The 21,211-nt window shown below is 43.5% G+C and overlaps 1 long non-coding RNA gene across 1 annotated transcript; it reads right to left on the bottom strand.

The window, feature by feature from the left end:
- Positions 1-944: 944 nt before the first annotated feature.
- LOC135375749 (uncharacterized) lies at positions 945-5,715 on the bottom strand. Its single transcript, XR_010417374.1, has 3 exons — positions 5,688-5,715; positions 1,041-1,113; positions 945-971 (listed from the first exon to the last, which is right to left on the bottom strand). It is a non-coding gene; the product is annotated as an uncharacterized LOC135375749 (long non-coding RNA).
- Between the last annotated feature and the right edge of the window lie 15,496 nt (positions 5,716-21,211).

Here is a 21,211-nt window from a genome sequence, read left to right on the forward strand (position 1 = left end):
AGTATGTCAGATTAGCGGGGGTCATATTAACGCGGGTTCTCTGCAATTGCAATTGGTTTCATCTCGGAAAAAGTGCTATATATATTCATTTTCAAAAATATGTTCGCAGTTAACTGGGACACCCTGTATAGACGCATGCACATACACCACCACTGTCACTTACCCCCGCATGCCCTCTTACAGTCGTCCAGCCTATCGAAGTTGTTCCCGTTTCCTCGACAGCCACCGTAGATGAATCTCTTGCAGCTTTTCGTTGCTGAGTCGTAGTAATACCTCGGGAAGTATCCTTTGCAGGGCCCTCCATCCCGGCCTTCGTAACAGACGGCAGTATTTCGCTTTCCTGTGTGCGAACCGTCATCATAACTATGGATATTGGCACATATATTGACAATGCAATTGAAATACATATTCAACAATGAAACACAATTGCTAGTGTTACACATTTCAGAATTACGAACACGGTCTACTGCTGTTTACTCCTCTTAAGGTTCTTCTCTTTCGAACCTCTCATTTACGTAATTATATACCATGTGTTTCAACTCTTTTATGCGCCGACGGTTCCTGCTCGCCTGGTACGTGCAATGGATTCCCAGAGCTAACAGCACTGGTGTTTCGTGAAGCTACTAATAGGGCCTAAGTGTATTGTATCTACGTCGCGTGTGATCACTACTCTGCTAGGTTACTTACTCTCTGGAGGAGCGATCATACGAGGTGTGAACCAATCGTCTACAGGCACGAGCTTCCTGTACCTTGTTGCATATAGGTTTTGGTTACACATCAACGTGGAATGAGTGATTATTATCCAATGAGGGTCCTAGACCCACAAAAGGTGGAGTCAGCCGACTAATGTTCTTTCATTAAAAGCTGTCCAGCATATTATAGTATTCATAGACGATCCATATGTTAAATGATGTTCTTACCGAGACCAGCACTTCGACGCCCCATCCCAGGCCAGGCATCAGCTGCTGCCACTGCAATAGAGTTATTACAGCATGGTAAATATTTGGACATGTTTCGGAAACGTTGCCCTAGATACTCACATCCAATGACCAGGAGTAACAGGAGAAGGACCTTCATGATTGATTGATGCTCTGCACTGTGTCAGCTACAGCGCTGTATTAGAAAGATAGGCTTGCAAGATATTACCAGAATTTTAGAATACGCCTAGCTAGTGGGAAGTAGGATGTTCACCCCCTTTTTGTCTTGTTACGAAGAGACACAATCACAACTATATATACCGAGGACAACAATACGTGATTTCAGCAGCACTGAGAGAACATGTTTTGTTTTTAGGTTTCTTCGCTGATTTAGGCGGCAAGGAGATACAGAGGTGGTGTTCATTTATTTATTTATACCGCTACCGCCTGGGTCAGTTCTAAGACTAGGTAAGATTGAGTAAGTACTGAGTCAGTTCTAAAGACTAGGCCAGCATAGGAAGACTTAATATAGCTGCTCGCTCGATGTTATGGTAAAATTGTGAACCTCTTTGGAATGAAACTTGTGTTATTGGTAGACTGCAACAAGCAAAATGGAAACATCAAATGAGGGTACTTTAGTCATTTAGGCGTCAGGGCTTTGCGTTAGCCAGGAATCAGACGTGGTTTATCTGCTCTTGGCTTCCGCGTGACTTCCCCTTTTTCCCACGGCCTGTACTCGCATAACAATTTATGATGTCTTTTGAGTAAACGTCATTTGCTGACTTGAGCTGCTTCATGTTTGTCTTTTGTCAATCCATGTAAGCCCAAGCTCAGGCCCTTTAAATATGAACGTTCTTCTACGGCCCCAAAACAATCCAGCGTCCCAGCGTTTCGCCATTAGCGATCTATTGTACGATTCCTGACAGACACGGCCTGGGTTTCTGTTGTTTAGCTTTCACTATGGCACCACCAGAATCCCACGAACGCATGTGTTTCAGTGGCTGCTGCCTCCAGCAGCCACCCCCCCCCCCCTCCAGATGAATAGTGGGGGGGGTCCTCATAACTGCGTCAGAAACTACAGACAGTACCCTGCTTCGCACCACATGGGCGGCTGTGCTGTCCGGGGTTTTCCTCACACTCTTTCCGACATATATGTCGGCAGAGTTCCCTCAGAAGTCGGCCCAGGACGTTGTCCTTCTCTGTGAGGCGGACAACGGCGACACCTTTCACAAGCACCTCATAGCTGCGACCAACCTCTTCGTGTATTTTGGCCAAACATTTATCTCCACAAATACCAACATCACCTTAAGTCCATTTCTTCCACCACCTACCCTGCCTCTATCTATGCCGCTTTTTTATCAGTCGCGCTTTGAAGATTGTCAAAAAACATCACCTTCACATCCGTCACACGTGCACATCCGAGAAGCGTCGTTGGCTTACGCATGCTCGATGTTCGAGGACTCCGTACCAAGCCCGATTAATTTCTAGGTTTCCGGCCCCGAGGTCGACCAATTTGTAGCCTACCCGGTGCGACCCAGCGAAGCGGAGTGTAAAAGTTGACCGTGGCTCGCAAAAAGTGCAGTTAGACAGGTTCGAGCTCAATCTAGGTCCGGCGATGTACGAGCCCGGTCCGCAACGAGAAAGCAGGCCGGACGTACCCGAAAGCCCGTGCAGTGCTCCAGGGTGGCCTGCTTAGACCAAGCTCTTGCGACCAAGCGCCCTGCATGCTACTCGCTGCAGCTTGACCAATCATCGAGGCAAACTGCCACGTTCATAGACTCCTTCGGATGTGAACCCTCTCCCGTTCTGTGAGAGTGCTGCTTTTAACTTTATTCAACTCTCCCAGACCATCCATGTCCAAAGGTCCCGTTGAACATGGCTTGTAACTAGCAAATTAGCCGGGTATTCGCCAGTGACCCGCATAACAAGGCATGTACATTGTTTTTTTTTGTTTTTTTGGCGGGGGGGGGGCTCTTTATTTTTCTTCTGCGCCATACTTAACCAATAGCTGGCACTGAGCGGCGCGTAACTTATACACTGTGCGCAAAATAGGAACATGCTTCACCGCAGAGGCTGCGCTTCACTATCAGCGCCACGAACAGATCATCCGCACCATACGCAGATATTTGCCTAAAGATTATTTGGCACCTGTCTCAGCAGCCCCACTCAACGCTCTTAAGACAGTTCAATATCGCAGCTAATTCTGTCCACTACTTTTGCCTGTCTAAGGACGTGTAGGACGGCAACAAAATGCCCACGAATAAATTGCGGTGGTCAATCATGAGCTACAGATTGATTTTATATTGGTAGTGCATCCGTTTGGTGAGAAGCAGATTCTGCTCAATGAGTGGAAGTCATCCCCATATCATCGTCATCATGTATCTCTCTCTCTCTCTCTCTCTGGCGGCAAGCGCCACACTTTTGCTCCATGGTTAACGCTCTAATTTGTCGTCTCCTTTTAAAACGAGCGGCTTTCCACGTGAGTCTCCTCCTGCTGCGCAATTGGCTGAGAGCGCGGCGTCTCGTTCCCGGACGTTTCAACTCTCCATCCAAGTCAAACGACAGCCAACCATCCTAAGCACACCATCGTTAGAGGCGAAATGACAATATCAAAATTACAGATATCGCCGCTGGTGGTCGTAATCCCTCTCTCGCGATACTCCTCTTTCGACACTGTCGGTGTCTGGGAAAAAGTCCCCAGGGTTTCGGTTACACAAGAAGAGTGGTTGTGATTCTGATTTTTTTGGCGCAAAGGCGACGAAGGCCATAGAGCGGTAAAAAACAGTGGGCATGTGAACAAGTTAATATGAGAGTAAAATTAAAAGTAAAATGATGACGTTAAAAACAAACCATTGTGTATCATGAAAAACTAAAACTGAAATACCGTGAAGTACGAATTTTATAACTTTCCACGGTACACAAGAAGAGAAATCCTATTTTCCAAATTTGACCCTGGCTGGATTGGCAAAGAACGTAGAGAAACAACTGTGACGAACTGTACTCTCATTGCGATAACATATTACTGGGCTCCACTCCTCAGAAGTTCATGTGTCTTTGCGTCGAAACCGCAGCTCGGACGACAGATGGCGCCACGGGAACCTGGGTAGCGGGGTTCATGGATGTTGTAAGGAAAAAAATAAACATCAGTTGTCGCGCATGCCACGCGAGCGAGTCTCTTTTATGACAACCTAAAAGCATTTGCAGGCGGAAGGAGGATGGTTGCCCTGTTGTGGTGCCTTCAAACGCACGTATTTATTTATTTGCCCTTTGGGCCGTAGGAAGTACGGCGCTGTTAATATGAGCAGCATACAAAATATTCCGGAATCCACAAGAACAAATTGTACTGATACGTGGAGGTAAACATAAAGAAAATGAAACATTTCCGTTGATTTGATGAACAATGAGATCGCGAGTGTACAATGTGGAGTTTTGACTGACTTTGAAAATGACTATGCAGCTGAACGGTCCCATAAATATTTCTTAAACTGCCTGGCGTCGGTAATGGAGGGCATGGAAGGGCCAGGAAGGCGGTTCTACTCCAGGGTGTCTCAGTTAAATCATCGGGCTAAATAATTCGCGAACGGGTGCACCAATCGAAGAGCTTTCTTTTTTACAAGTATCTGTCCGATACCGCCTACAAGCTCCGCACCGTGTAAGTGAGCGGGAGGCGTTCGTTATTTTAATAAAAATTCAAATATGTTTATTGAAAAACATAACTTCTAAAGCAGGGTCATCGGCGTTAAAATGGGTATACCCCTTTTGGGAGCTTTAGTGTACACCTTCTAGAGGAAAATATGCCGCCGAAGCGGGTCATTTGTTGCAGTAATTAATTGGTTTCGGTTTACATATTTTTGTCGCGGCTGGTCGCGGTGAAGCGCAAAATGACGCTCTTCCACTCCCTTATCCACCAATGAAATGCGTGTTTTTGAGCTTACTTCGCAATGCGGAGTGCTTTATGTGAGTAGGTTCCAGTACCTTTGAGATACTGGCTTGAGCGATATCGATGGCTTCAAAGTGACGTGCGCGGGGACCGATGTCAATTTCGCCTGCACATCGGTGTAACGCCACTGCTTAAGGGCTATTATACGTATTTTTCGATGTGTATTCAGAGTTTTCGGCACCTACGCGAAAATAGGCACTAACGCCGGCATTTACAGGCACTATGAAAACGATATAGGGCGTTCCCCAGCATCCAATTCGTGTTCCAGTTTACAAAAGGCATTATTAAACCCACACAAAAACAATGAGCGTTTCCCCAGTAATCCGGTGTCTACTCATATAGCAGTGACACTAACTGTGCGGTTGTAATTACTGAATATGAATCGGGCTGACCCGTTTTGTACTGTTTCTGCTGAGTTTCTGCGGAAATTGTACTTGACCAGTACGTCACACGGAAGCTGCATATGCCACATCTCTTACATCTCTTACTCTTTCACAACGGGCAACTAGTTTGCGAGATAGTTATGTGTGCTACTTAAGGTACTCATTGCCAGTCAAAAATGTTTTTCTTCACGCCAAAGCCGTTATCGCGCGTTATCCTATCCAGCGATACATCAAAACCCATTGGAGTTATGCTCTTACATTTGACCCATATCTGCAAAGAATTACGCGCAATTTAAAATTATCCTCGCATTTTCTTACAAGTTGAGCGAAACTACTGCCCGTTGCACCAGCAGGGAAACCGCTACTTCTTTAAGATGGCCATATCCATAGCCGAATCGATAGCCAACAAACACTGGACATGTAGACAAGAAGCAGAATGGGACTTACTATTTGCAGACGACAGCACAAGTTTCGCAGACGACTGTTGTTTCTGTTAGGCCAGGCTGTCGTTTATAAACCTCCCGATACATCCGGGAGGAAGTTCGCGAACGCTGAGCTAATTGGCTTGAGAGGGTCAACTCCTACATATATCCGTATACTGATACGCTCGTGAACACTACGTCGGTTTATGTATCATCGACAGAAACCTCGGTTGGATGGATATACGGAGAAAAATGTGGATGCAAGCCTCAGAATGTCCCACCTAATGCATTTAACTGGCTAATTGTACATATTTTTCAGAACTCACATATAGAACGTTGACCATTATTCCCGGTATACCAGATATACTCTAAATTGTAGATGATTTTATAAAACACATTCATGTACTTCCCCGCACATGTTGCAGAAAACACTAAAGATCGATACTCATGAGCCAGAAAGAATATTTGGGGAGGTGTTCTGTGGGGACTTCACATGGAAGAGGAGAATTTCCTCTCGGTTCCCAAAAATATACCAAATGTACCATTTCGGAGGGGGGACACCCAGAACCCCCTCTGTCTATATACGCCAGTGTCTAACTTTACCCCGCGGTTCGCTCTACCTTTGAACAAGGCTGTCTTCTATGACCAGTTCCTTCGCCTTCAGCGCAGTTCGGTGATTTTGTTGAACGTGAATCTCATCAGGACTTCACGACAAGGTATCCATTAGATGGACCTCTTGGATAAGCGGATCCATTCTAAGTCCTGTCCCCCAAAACAACCGCAATGACTTCGGTAAGCAACGCAAAACTTGTTACTTATGTGACCCTAGACCCTACAGTTGGCGATACAAAATAACATCCAGCGTGCATCGAAAAACGTGCAGACGAGAAATCCAAAAAACATCTTTTCCTCCCCTCGCCACAGTGGTATTTTGTAGCTCAACCAATCTCCACAATATACTCAGTAGTAACGAGTCAACTGAATGACTGGCACACTGCAATCGAATGTACAGTCAACAGATTTTCTGCCAATCACCTGTCGGAAATCACTTGTTTGTGAGGCTATGAATTTTTGCTGATCTCCTGCCAGCAATAACCGACGCAATCGGCGATACCCAAGATATCACGTGTGAAATATACGTGTATATAAATTCAGCCAATGCTAACACAGGTGATGCTACACCGTAAACTTTTTTACGCTTTTCTGTTGTAAATGGCTTGTCCCATGGCGCACACCTTTTCGGTTTTGCCTTTACACTCGAATCATGGGTGTTTTCTAATGCACCCTTTATTTCAGTGTACTTCCAATAAAACACTGTTATAATGGGCGTTTAAAAACAAAAACACCCTTAAAAGGGGAGTATTCTATTAGGAACATATTTTATGATGGAATTGTTTGCTGGCAAATATTTCCTCGCAAATAGCTAGTGTACTTGAAGCTTCTGCGGCAACATGCCGAGACCAGTGGCCGAGAGATACAGTTCGACGTCTTGCTTCTATGGCAAGCACCACCCTGAACACGGCACACTTCCAGCAGTGGTTCCATCGCAGACCATAAACCGGAGCGCAATGCCCAGCGGACTGCCGAGGTTCGAAGAGACCTCGGGCACCCTCAGTAGCCTATAATGGCGTGTTGGATGGATCATATAGTGGTGTATGTCGCCTTTAGTAATGTTCTTCTTGCACCTTTTGCGGAGTAGAAAATGGTGTTCTTATAAGAATACACCTTTTTGAGCAAATAAAGGTGTAAAATGATTTACTGTGTGTTGTCCGTGTTGAGTTTAATTGATTCAGTTAGAATATCAATAATTTACTTAAGTAACTTAAGTTACTTCCAGTAAATTTTAGCTTTGCTGTCTCACCATGTAATGTGGCAGATTGTAATTAAATTACAGATCAAAATACTTGAAGACACAAGTATTTAAAATTTATTAATACTATTATTATTCATTGATTTATTTATTTCGTTTTTGTGTAACAGATGTTGTGTTGTAAAGGTGCACGGTGCCCTTTCTTCTCGTTACTTCCCCCTTCCGGTGTTCCTCGAGGCTTGATTTTGGGGCCGCTCCTTTTCAATTAATGACTTAGTGGCGCATATTCGTCATTCTTACGTTATTCGCGTTCTCACAGTTATCCACGACGCAAATGACGTTCATAAGCTACAAACTGACGTTTCTTCTGTGGTTGATTGGTGCTCTCAAAATGGGATGGCTATTAATCCAACGAAGACGAAACATGTGACTAACTCAAGAAAACAAACATAATACGCAATGCGTATATGTGTTCCGATACCATCAAGCGGGTCGATGTACTCAGTGTCACAGCAGTGGCTTGTGCCTTTGATTTCACTCGAAAATTTCCCCATGACATATCATACAGAGATCGTAGCGCCCCAGGTCTCGTGTGTAAATAGCACCCGAATTTGAAAAATCATAAAACCCGAAAACGAAGGACCCTATATAATCCGGTAACCTGACATCGTTGAATGCTGTAGCCCGGTGGTACCACTTCCAAAACACTTATGTTGGTCGACAAGCAAGTGTGCGTCACAATGGTATTTATGGGATCGTGCGACAGCAAAATGCTCTCCATTTTTGTTCGCTTATTCAATAGGCTCCTAACATTTACATTCAGTAACCGAAGCCACGTTGTTCTCGAAGGTCATGTCAATCCGTAGTACGCGAGCTAGTGAACGCCATGTCCGGGACCCTCTTATTTTGTACCGAATCCCAAGAAAAGATTCAATTCAAGAAACAATTGTTAATCCTCAACTTCATTAAGCGTAGAGATACCTTGTCTCCCTTGCGTTTATTATCAATAGCACTGTCCCACAGTTTCTTCCGAATTAACATCACTTTCTTTGAGTAGTATTCGGACACAGAAATGCTAGAAGCTTTAAGCTTGGAACACTTCCTTAATGCATCACATTTTTTACGGTAATTAAACGGTTTAGGAATCACTGGGTGATTTCCAGGCTCTCTACGTCAACCAAGCATATGTATATGCGTTCAACAGACGTCAGGTTTACACCCAGTCGATCCGACAGTTTCGTCAGCGTTCTCCGAAATCCCGTAGATGACAAGATTATTCCCGCGGGAACGATTCTCCAAATCGTCAACTTTCGCTTCAAGGTAGTTTATCGTTGCCTTGAGGGACGAAATCTCAATTTTGCATACATCGACTGCCCTTGCAACAGTAGTTATCTCTGCAAATTTTGTTGCAATAGCAGATAACCTCCCCTAGACGTCCAATAACGCTATGTCGGTATTTTCTCTGGCAGACTTGATGCACTGAATATCCTCCGAAATTTGCTCGAGGCGATCATTTGAGGAACCAGGCTTTGATTCGACATCCCCAGATAAACATAGCAGCGTGCGACAACCTCTACAACATCCAGCGACATAACAAATAGCATGTGTGTATACAATAGACTGCTCCAACAGAGAATTATCTTATAATAGTTCATGGATCATTATAATATAATAGAGAGACTATACTGAGGCACTTTCCTCTACATTCCCTTACCGTTTCGCTGGATTTTCTACACTTAAAATCTCGTGGTTGCTCGTTGATGCATTTTATTTCTAATTTATAATCCACTGCTCCGCTGTCTGCAGGACATGAAGGTAACCAGTCTATTTCTCAACAATGTCCCTGTGTCCTTGCCTCAACAGAAGACTGACAATACATAGTTAACCCGTGTCAATGATAATTGATAATAACGCGTAAATATTGTTCCCGTTTCTCGAAGGCATTAAATTCAAGTATTTCGATCACGTTTAGCGATCCTTCCTTGCGTTTATTTTCGATAGAAGATGTGTTCCCTTTATGAGCACGTAGTACGACACGTGGACTGAGAACATCGCCAGTGGGAAGTCCTCGCTCACATGGTGAATGCCGTTGAAAGATTAACGACATCGATTTCCTTTCGAAGAGTTTCGGAAACAATTTGTACAACTTCCGTAGAACTACTTCCGTTTCCACCATATGTCATTATTACTGTAGAAGGTCACGTATTGGAAGGACATCTTGCGTTAGATCGAAATTAGAAGCAGTTTGCTTTTAAAGGAAACAGATTGTACACTTCCACTATCGCTGTTCAGATAATTGGCGCAAAATGGTGCAATGATTGCCACGTGTGCTGTATAGAGAGGGGTCCTATGCACCGTAACCCTCCGTCTTTGCTGTCCTATTCAAAATTATCCCGTCATTTTAGTAGACGGAATGTCCCACGTTCAATATTGTCGGTGCATTAAACTGTGCTACGTTTACAGTGCAATTTTATAGAACGCCACAAAAGCCGCGCTGCGTTAAAATGTAGGCAGCAGGAGCACCATTGCTACGAAACAAGTAGCCCGCAATGTAACACAGGAAACATTCATCCTGTATGACGCTTGGTTTCGGCCACAGAAAAGCTGCGACAGAATTGCAAGCATACATGACATGATCATGCTTGCACGTACCTCGAGTGTGTTTTTTTTCTCGGTATTTTATAGTATCTACTCCACACTTTTTGCGACAAATATTTTTGAGGTATTTAAAGTACTTTTTAGGGTACTCAAAATACTTTCCTCGCTCACCATGCCCTATCCCGCCGCGTTTTCAGCTCCACTAAAACAATGAACAGGCGCCAGAAGTTCCTGGAGAGATTACGGAATTTTGGGTCAGGAATCAGAACATACCACCAAAGTTCAAAACACATTACTTGGCACCAAGGCGTTGCAAAAAAAGGTGGATTCCTTTCGTTTGTAGGGCCACGTTAAGAATACGCCTTTCGCTAACTGCTAATACTGAAGCATTATATAGGGCCATTCCACGCCAAGTGATCCAGAGGTGCCGCTCGAGCTCCCCTAGAATTTTATGTGAATTTTTTAGTGGTTCCTTATGACTCCGAAAGCAACAGAACATTGGTCTTTTCTAAGGAAACTGAAATTTATGGGGTGCAGAGCCCCTCAAAGATGCAATCAATAATTTGCGATAACCTATGTCGCTTTAAGCAAGGAATACGGCCCTGGTAAGGCACGGAGCATGTTGAAAAGTGTCTTATTCGATGGGGGAGAGTTATTTTTACCCCATGTGAGCAATTTTTACCATCGCACTGGACGGGCGCGACGCTTGTGTCGTGCACGAGATTTGCAAAGTGTGTGCAAGTTTACCAATTTTTTTGGAATGTAACATCCTGGAATTTCTTCTTCAAAATTTTTTGTCATATAGCCTTGGTGTTGTACTTTCAACGTAAAAAAATCCAACACCGCCGGTACAATGTAAGCTGCAGTAAAAAATCGGGAAGTTCTAAAAATTCGACAAAATGCACATTTTTGAGCGAAAAATTCGGTGTGAGGAGGTCGGGATAGAAGCATGATCAAGGTGTCATTCGATGCACCGTCTCTGTACCGTACTCACTCTGTACTGTACTCACCGTACTCTGCGCCGCAGTGCGCATACACGTTAGCGAAGTTGCCTTCAACAAAAAAAATATTATTTCAGTTTCACAAAAAGTACCTCTGAGATTTTTTTGTTACGTCTTGCTAGGAAGACAGTGCATCGAATGACGCCTTGATCACGCTTCTATCTCTACCTCCTCACACCGAATGTTTCGGTCGAAAATGTTCATTTTGTCCTATATTTACAACATCCCGTTTTTTTTTTACTGCACTTGCAATACACCGGCAGGGTTGATTTTTTTGTGTTGAAACTACAACATCAGGGCATAGGCAAAAAAGATTTGAACAACAAATTCTAAAGTTTTATATTGCCAAAAAATTGGTAAACTTGCACAAACTTTGCAAATTTCGTGCACGCCACAAGCGTCGAGCCCGTCGAGTGGTATGGCGAAAACTGCTTACATACGGTAAAATTAACTCTCCCCTATCAAATAAGAGGCCTTTAAACATGCTTCGTGCCTTACGTGGGCCGTAATACCTGCTTAAAATGACATAGGTTTTCGCTAAGCACTGCGTTTTTGAGGGGTTCTGCACCCTATAAATTTCAATCTCGTTAGAAAAGAACAGTGTTGTGTTGCTTTCGGAGTCATAAGGAACCACCAAAAAAATTCTCATAAGATGCTAGGGGGGGGGGGGGGGGTCGAGCGGCACCTCTGGATCACTTGGCGTGGAATGGCCCACCACTGTTCTCTTTTACATGGTATGTTGGGGATAGCTAGAGCGTTTACTTTTTCTTTTTTTACCTGTTAAATTACTTTAATGTCTAATAGTTGGATTCCCTGAGCAGCTTTTAACAAGTTCCCTGTCTGTGCTAGAAATCATCAGTGGCCATCCAAATCGTGCACACCTGAACGGCGCGCTCAAGACCCTCCTCATCTTGGTCTAGGAGCACCTCAGGTTCTAGGGGTACGATCACGGGTACCGTGTTTTCATTATATGATTGATGAGTATTAGCATAATAAAGCAATATCGTGACCCACAATCAGCTCCTTGCTCTTGATTGCCATTCACCCAGCAGTCGTCGAGTATGAACAAGTCATGAAACTCCAGATGTGTTACAGAACAAAGGTGTGTTATTTACTCTTTACATTAAATTTTATATGCCTGCGCAAATAGCGTTTTTTGCGTTCAAGTCGAATAGAAAAACAAAATAAAAAGTACAGCAGCCATGGAAGAATGCAAACGTTGGCAGGGGAAATAAAAGTACACGTGTTTACAGGGGTGATTGATTTTATTGGAAACACAGCACTTCACAAAGCGATAATAAGAGCGAAACGAGCGCTACTTTCCTGCTACTTAATCCTGCTAAGACCAGGAGCTGCATAACAACAGCACCTGTTTCTAACTGAAGTAGCAGAAAAGTAGTGCTTGTTTTGCTCTTACTGCTTTGCTTGTGAAATGCTGTTTCGAGTAAAAAAAGATAACCCTGTAGCTGATTCTACGTAGCACAGCTAATTGTTCAGCATGTTCACCATGATAAATTTGCCAAACACGAATTCTGTGACAGAATTGGTGCAAACTAGAAAAAAACTGTTACCACCAAGTTTAATGTATAGTACTGAGAAATTTGCACTGCTTTCCGAAGGATTGAATTGCTTTGTTCTCTCCCTTGTTTTGGGTATTGTGAAGGTTTTGTTTGGGGGAGCAAGTTGGAAAGTGATTGTGAACAGTGGACTCTCTTTATGAAATTACTGTATCCCTCCACACAACACACACAAGAAGTTTTGCACTGTTAAGTAAGGAGGAGGATGAGTTTCGTAGGGGAAGCGTAACATTTGTAATTTGGCTAGCACAGTACCCTCACTGTTATTGCTGGACCAATGCATGCAACGTGCGTCTGTAAGGTTGGCTTCCCGCATTGCTTGGAGCCATTAAATGAAGCCCGTTTTACAGGTGGAGCGACCACAAATTTATTAGAAAATATTCGAAAAATTCGAGTAATTTTCGGATATCGCTATGCGATCTCGAATTGAATGAAATACAGTTACTCGAATCAAATACAGGATTTTTTAATTAGATATTTGAAATTTTCGGATATTCATACAGATATTCGTTGTTTTCTCTCCAGAGGTCGTCAAGAAAATGTTGCACTCCTTGAGCATAATTCAGGTTCGCCTCTTAGAACATTCCGAGCAACTGGACTCAATTGCAAAATCTCTTGCAAAGGCTTCGTGTACCTCGGATGCAGAAGTTTCCATTTCCCAGTTGGAAAGCTTTGTGGAGTATGACGGTGAACTTCAAAGGTCACCTGAGACACGGGGGTCATTGGTACGTCCTTATTGCCTCCATGTGGTATGTACAGAGTGTTTTGTGAATATCTCTTGACTACATGACTTGGCCAGAAGCAGTTTCTGTTGTCGAAGAACGACAACTTCTGATAGGTGTCTCTGGAGCGTGGTAGCCAATGGCACATGGGCATCTTTCTATGGCAATGGGAAAAACACTGGAAGACTTGTGCTTTGATGTCTGTGTTTGCTCGCTGTGCCCAGCGGCCGCACGGATAATGTAGTTGGGAGGGGGTATGCGGCCATCTCCAAAATTAGATTAAAAATGAATGGCGAGAAATACAAAAAAAGATATTCGGAAGAGTGGTCAGAAGAATCACAAAAAAGTATACGCTATCATCCGTTTGGTTTGGGCCTTCTGGACTGTCCTCTTAATAGCGTGACCTTTTTGTTGTTGTAAACGCTAGGCAAAAAGAGTGGAAAAAGAAAACAGGAGGCTATCAATGCTTCTTGAGTTAGAAACACGTGATACTTGTTATGTAGCACCTGTTCGTAACTCCAGTAACAGAAGAGTAGCGCTCGTTTGCTTTCATTGCTCTTTTTATGAAGTGCCGTGTTCCCAATAAACAAAAGAATACACCCTGTACATTTCTGAGTAGATAGAGCTGAATTACTGCATCATGTCCTTTCCTAGTGGCATATATTTTGTCAGCCTTGCCCTCTTACTTTCAAGTCTGTTTCTCCCTGACATTGCTTCTACTGGACATTGCATTATGCAGCATTGCAGAAGTATAACTAGCTGTTTTAATTTCATTCTAGCGCCGGTACATGATAAAGCTTGGGGAAAACAACATCGGGGACCGAGTACGACGAATCCTGTATCACCTGTTGTCTGACGAGATGTCTGTATGCTACAACTGGACTGGGTGTGGAACAAAGAAGTGCTTCAAGACACTGGAGTTTACAGGCGTCATGCTGAGTGCGTAGATACGTGCATCTCTATTCTGTGCATGGGATTCGAGCTGCTGTGGCCTTAACTTAATCATCAGTGTTTTTTCGTGTTTGAAGGAAGGCAGTACTTTTTGTGGCATTTTCTCTATATGTCCATATGAATGAACAAAGGTGAAGTTGTTCTCGTACAGTTTTGTGTTAGGCCTGGACCATCTAATTTCCTGCAGATGCTATGAGACATGAGGAGTGCTACACTCTAAACATTTTCACACCTTTAAAGGTGTAAAATTGGTGTATTCTCATGTATTACACCTATTTTACACCCTAGAACCTTGGCTTCAAAATTTTCGATGGTGTAACTATGGTGAATTACACCCTTTTATGAGACATTGTCAGGAGGGTGTGATGAGGGTGTAACAGATGGTGTATTTGGAGGTGGGACAGGCTCCATTTCACAGGCTAAATGTATTCATGTTCCTGTGCAGTGTTGGAGTCCTTGTGGTACTCAGAACATAAGCTTGTGATACAAGTTGTGATATAAAGACCAAATGCACAGTTACTCAACATTTGGTACACTGTCATCTAACCCCTCAAGGTTAGATGACTGGAAAATATAAAATTACTACTATGTGATAAAGCTGTATTAAGTGATACGTTTGAATACCTTCATGCCTACGTAATGTAGGATATGTATGCTGCATGGCATAATGTCAACCTAATAAAAGCATAACTATTCAGTTCTTGTGATTGTGTCTGATAAGTATGATGCCCGCATATACCCACATCAATCACCTATAACATGTGTGTGCTGTGCAACATGTGTCTGGAATGTCCTATTTTTGCTTCACACAGGGTACAGCTGAGTAGTGTACTTGAAAAGTATTACAAGTTCAGTGTGAGAAAAGTATATTCTTGACTTTTAAAAAAATATTTTGCATGGTTGTGATCGAAGAGTGATGCCAAGATAGCCACAATGACATTCCAAGCTACCAAGCATGTGCCTTCTGTAAAAACTAGAAACACTATATTTTCGCAGTTAAGCTGTAATAACTTCCAGCTGCCTCTTCTATGGTCTGCAGGTTACATTACACCCTTCCATACAATTACACCCTTGATTTCTTGATGGTGTTCCGTTACACCTTAAAAGGTGTGCGCCATGCACATGTTCTTTTACACCCTTTAAGGTGTAAAATTATTTAGAGTGTACTTTTATGCTGTGTCCAATTGTAAATTTCGTGCAAGCATTCCTAAAGCATGTATTTTTGTATGGCAAAAGGGAAAGGCTGCTTGTCTAAGTCAATTTCTTTTTCTTCTCACTATCTGGAAGAAATGCCTGAAATTGTGTCTTAGTGTGAGGTTATACACACTTCATTTCTTCCGTTGTTTTCACTCTGATAGAACACAAATCCCAATCCGAAATCCCCATTTTACAATTCACCGCGAAACAAGCTGTTTATCACAGAAATTAAGCTACCTAGCTCAGAGAGTCGGGCGATAAATTCAAGTGCAGTGTTACTGTGGAGCTTCATATGAGAAGGAAAAAAACGGAGTGTGATCACTGCATGCAAATATGGCTTCAGTTGTTGCAAAGGCTCGTGTAACGTGGGCCTCTTGCAGTACTTGTATGCATGAGGTGAAGCATGATCTGTTAGCAATCACATCATGCTATAAAAAGAAGCTTGAAAGCCGTGAACTGTTTACGTATACTACATGAGATTTTCTGCTGTTCGAACGAATATATGAAAATTAATACATATTCGCGTCACTAGAAATCGCCAATGTGTTCCAATGACGAGTTAATTTCTCATGAAACCTCCCAGAAGTTTTTTTTTTTTCTTTCTTTTACCAGTGTGCTTACAAGCCCTTCAACACCAGCAACCGCTGCTGAGGTGGAAAAGATCGCTCAGACATGGCTTAGGCACGCTTCGGAGCGACTACAAAAGAGAAGACACCGTCAGCGCGCAGAAGACCTACAGGCCGACCATTCACCGTGATGACCCAAGGGCTGGACAACAAAACTGCCGTCTGTAGAGGGTACCGTTACACCCTTGTGATGTCGCTCCTGCGGTACATCGTGTTCCCTGGAAGGGAATGCTCATGCCCTCAATCTTTATATATTTTTATCTCATTTCGTGTCCTTGTTCATTATTCACAGCAGATTATCAGCCCATCTTCTGTACACGGGCGCTTGCCCTCCTGATGGAGTGCTCTTTTTAATTTTTTGGAGACTTGTGTTTTTTCTCTTGTTCGTTTCATGTAAGCATGTTGCTCCATGTGCAATTCTTAGCGACCTCACATTGTTTGTGATTGTGGCCTGCTGTACTTTTCAGACAATATAACATTTCTTTTGTGTTTACAGAGAAGTAGAAAATGAGTAACATCTACTCGCTGTTTTCTAGTCATATTTACAGGGTGATATGTCAAAATGTAACCACCCTGTAATTTTTGCTGTCAGTGATATTTGTATCCTGATATTTGTATCCGAAGCACACTATTACTTTCAACAACTTGTTATTGCCTTGTTTCTCTTGTATCCCTCTGACGCCTACATATTTTTACATACACTTACTCACTTTTTAATACACTTACATATTTTTGCATATTGCTGCCAATTGTGTTTCCTACCGTGCTGAGACAGTTATCCCTTGTGATATCCTTGACATCGTTGTGAAATTCTTTAATTGCTTATGTTGCGCTATATTTTACGTCTCAGTGTCAGCTTTCACATTGCATTAATATATTCAAGAGCAGTGTGATGTTCACGTCAAGGGTAACAAAGTTCTTTCAGACCTCAGTTTTTTCCCACATTGATACAATGAGAATTAAGTGCAATAGAAGTGTTTCAGTCTTGTGAAGTTTGTTGTGATGCTTCAACTTCTTAGTGAGTGAGTTTTGCATGTGTAACCACGTCTGGGGTCGTACCCAAAAATATTCCCAAATGACTCCCAAAATCACACTGGCTGCATCCAAAGGTGATTGTCTGAGGAAGCCCTGAGGATGGATTGGGGAGTGTCACTTTGTCACTTTTCTGACAAATTGACGATCTGGTGAGGACTTCCTGGGGACATCATTTTTGTCCCTTAATGGCATCCTCGGGATCACCTGAGACGGTCCATGTGTTGTTGGGGTGGGGAGATGTCAGGTACCGGGCGTTGTACCCGCTGAGTGGTACCAGCTAAATGAAACGGGAGAGCGGCCCTTCTGTACCTGATGAAGATGACAAAATTTTCGTCGATCTGTATGGACTTAGAAGCTTGGAAACTTCTTTTGTGCATGCGGCTCTGTACCCGTTGCAGAGTTCCCTTCGTGTTTGCGTGTCAGTTGTGTACCTTTTGCAGCGGTGCCCGGCACTACAGCGCCAGTGGAGGTGCGGTACCCGACGAGGGGCCCATTTAGAGTGTTCTCCATTAAAAGAAACTGATAAGGTGAAAAGCTTAGTAGATTCCTCGTCGGAGTACTCAGTGCTGTTGTTCAAGACATTTAGTTAGGTAAAGATACTGCAGTGCCACCACTTATAACTAGTATACACGACTTTTATGTCGACATGAAATATTAGAGAAGAACGAAAGCACGAAATTAATGTTATGAAAGAACGTTACGTCGCGACTAACAGGCATACTCTCTCTTCTCATACTGCTATACACTCCATCGAATGCGCTTACACACAACAAAGCTTCAGCCTATATTCGGTTTTCCACTGTGCTCACTTTATACTATAAATATTTTAATGATCCTGCAGCGTATTCATCCCATCGCAAACCGGAGACACGAATCGGCAGCACAACCTCACTTTCATTGAAAGCTTGGACTATGCATAGTCTCACATTCTCAAAAGCAAGGTATGTAAACGTTCAAAGAACTTGTACACTGCTTAAAGCCATCCAAAGTGGTGGTGATACTGCAGAAAGCGGTCGCCGTTGTCGGCCTATAAAAAGTGAGCAATGTCACGACTAACGCCCAGCGGCAATGTGCGTCCTGGGCTGGCTTCTAAGTAAATTGTGCCGACATACGAGTACGTCTGAAAGCGTCTTAGGAAAACCCAGGAAAAACCCAGGCACCAGGATTCGAACCCCGGAACCTCCCACTCTCGAGCAGACATGGCCAGCACGCTAACCACTGAGCCACAAGAGCTGGTATCATCATCCAAAGGCACCTAAACAGATATATCGTTTACTTTCCAGTCATCAGCCGTCCAATAACACGCTCTGAACACGAACTAAATCAGGTTGTAAAATGATACATTGCAGTCCCGTCATTCTAAGAGATTCGGACGTACCACCCCGAATTATGAATCCCTCGTTTTATGAACAGTTTTCCGAGAAACGCGATTCATAAATCGACGGTTGACTCTATGTGCTTGTATTGCATGTATGTAAAAATAAAGAGTATAAAAAAGTAGAGAAAAAGCTCTCACGGTCAAGCCGTCACGGTCACAAGCCGTCACGGTCCGAAGAAGTGCAGTTGGAATGCGGGATGGTTACCTCGCCACACAAGACTTACGCGACACAAGCGATGGAAAAACATAAAGAAACAGAAATAAAAACAATCCTGCTCTGAACGTGCACTGCCTAGCGTGCGAGTTAATCCCAGCGGATCTCGTGCAATATTTTTACTAAAGATCGCGTCCCTCTAAGGGACCATATCGTAATCCCTTCAAGACCGTGACTTTCGGGCGCGACGTTCATCTCCTCTCGCTTCGAGCATTCTACATTCAATTCTACAATTCTGCATTCAGTTCTTCAAAATTTGTGGCGCTGTCGAACACTGTGACGTCATTTGTTTACAAACAGGGATAGGTCTATCGTTGGACATAAACGAAAACGATCTAAGCGTATTGCACTCCTCCGCAAGCAAACTCAAGGTCAAACTCAACTCCTCACCCGCGCTGCACCTCCGTAATGCTATTTTGTATCCGAAGTAACTTGGAAGTAACCCGTTATTTTTTAAAGTAATTGAGTGACTGCGAGTTACATCTTAACTTAACTTGTAATGAGTTTTTTTGACGGGTAATTTCTCGATATATGCTCCAGAGATTGCCGTATTGCCAGAGATTGCTACGAGAAACTGTTACAACGGCGGTCACCGCAAACACGAAATTCGAGTCTGGCGACTGCTACATAGCATCAGTGACAGTTATCCAACTTTGCTGGTGTGGCGGATGCGATTATAATCAAAATGTTCGTCACTGCCGCTCCCCTCGCGGTACGCGATGACGACGACGCTTGATTTAACTGGTGCTGGTGGCACCATTCCGTGAAACATTGTGTCGAGCCAGAAAGGCTCTTCTTGCCCCAAATATGTTAATCAAACATTTGGGAAGATAATACCCCTGTCAGACGGACTAATTTAGTGTCACTTTCAGCGAGTGACACTTGCACTTAGTGTCATTCGTGTGCTGTCATACGACATCTTTTAGTGACACTCGGCAAAAAGTGCACTAACGATTTAGTCAGTTCCCCAAACTCACTTCACTTCCCTTCGGCTGACGAAGTGTGTAGCCTCGACGGCAGGCTTTGTGGCATAAGTAAAAATAGTGAGAAAAAGCGAGGGTCCCGACACCACAATATTTTTAAACAAGTATTTTCAACAGCGTGTTTATTTTATTTAAGTATACAGTACGAGATGGTGCCAAAAAACATGTCATTACTCTCGTTAACGGCCTATGACAACTTCGCGGTCTCGGCGATCCGGTGGCGGCCATTTTTGTTGTGGAACATGTTTGAGGCCAATTTGTTTAATGTTGGAAGAAGATTAACAGGAGGTGTTTCTAAATTAAAGAAAAACATTTTGAGGAAGGTGTTGTGGAGCGCGCCTAAAAATTTTGCCCACCTTTATTCTTGTCTATCGTAGTTGCCATCGCTGCCATAAGTGACACTTACTTAAGCCGTGTAGCAAGCACGTAGTGAAAGTGACATTCGCTGGTTGGAGTGTACTACACGAAAATGACACTAAATCATCCCGTGTGACAGGGGTATAAGATACCAATAGCATAAGTTACCAATGACAGTAATTTGGTATAATCACGCGCCTATTTTAACCCTGGCAAGAATCATCATATTTTTAACAAAATGATTTTTCAGAAGAAATCTTCTGGGAAATATCCAAGAAAGATCCGAGACGGAAACCCCGAAAAGATGCGGATTTGCCTAAAAAAATGGGAAGGCCAACCTCAGGTGCCGGCTCCCTGTGGCATCTCATACATATTTTAAACCAGACACTCGAACGGAATCGGAACCGAAAACCGGAATTAACTGGAATTTCTGGAACTCAACAAACTCTGAACCGTAATTACTAGCGCCACGTTCGAGATGAACCGAAACCGAACCGATGTAGAAACTTCTGTTACCGGTTCGGGTTGGTGTGTCTTGGGGGTGATGTGGGGATTCGAGCGGTCTGCCTGCCTAGGTTGGCGGCACGTTGCTCGCGGAAGGGATGAAAGGGGGTCCTTTTGGTCGAAAAACAGAAATAAACGCACAAAACGCAACTAAGTGATCTTGTATCATTTCTAGTGGCTACCTATAATTTTGTAGCATATTAGAACCTCGAACCGGTTCGGAACAGGATTACAGACTCTGCACCGGTTAACCGAACCGATACGCGTGAACTCCGGAGCTGAACCGGAACCGAACCTTTATGGCCGAACCCGAACCGGAAACAAACCGAAAAACGTTTACATAGTATTCTGATCCTGACGAAGCAGTGAAGAACTGAGCAAATTTCGGAATTGCATTCGTAAAAACAATCATACTGAGGCTGAAATGAAAAAAGAAACCGAACGCATGTGTTAAAAAAATCGGAGCATAATTTGCATGGCGAGCAGAGCCGTATCTCATGCAGCATGCCTAACTCCACCGCTGTCAATGGAGCTGCAGTCAACGGCGGGCCACTGCGACAGCTTCGCGGCCGCGGCAAGTGTGTCGCCACGGTAGT

This window comes from Ornithodoros turicata, chromosome 1, assembly GCF_037126465.1.
Source record: "Ornithodoros turicata isolate Travis chromosome 1, ASM3712646v1, whole genome shotgun sequence".
In the NCBI taxonomy this organism is placed as follows: Eukaryota; Metazoa; Arthropoda; class Arachnida; order Ixodida; family Argasidae; genus Ornithodoros; species Ornithodoros turicata.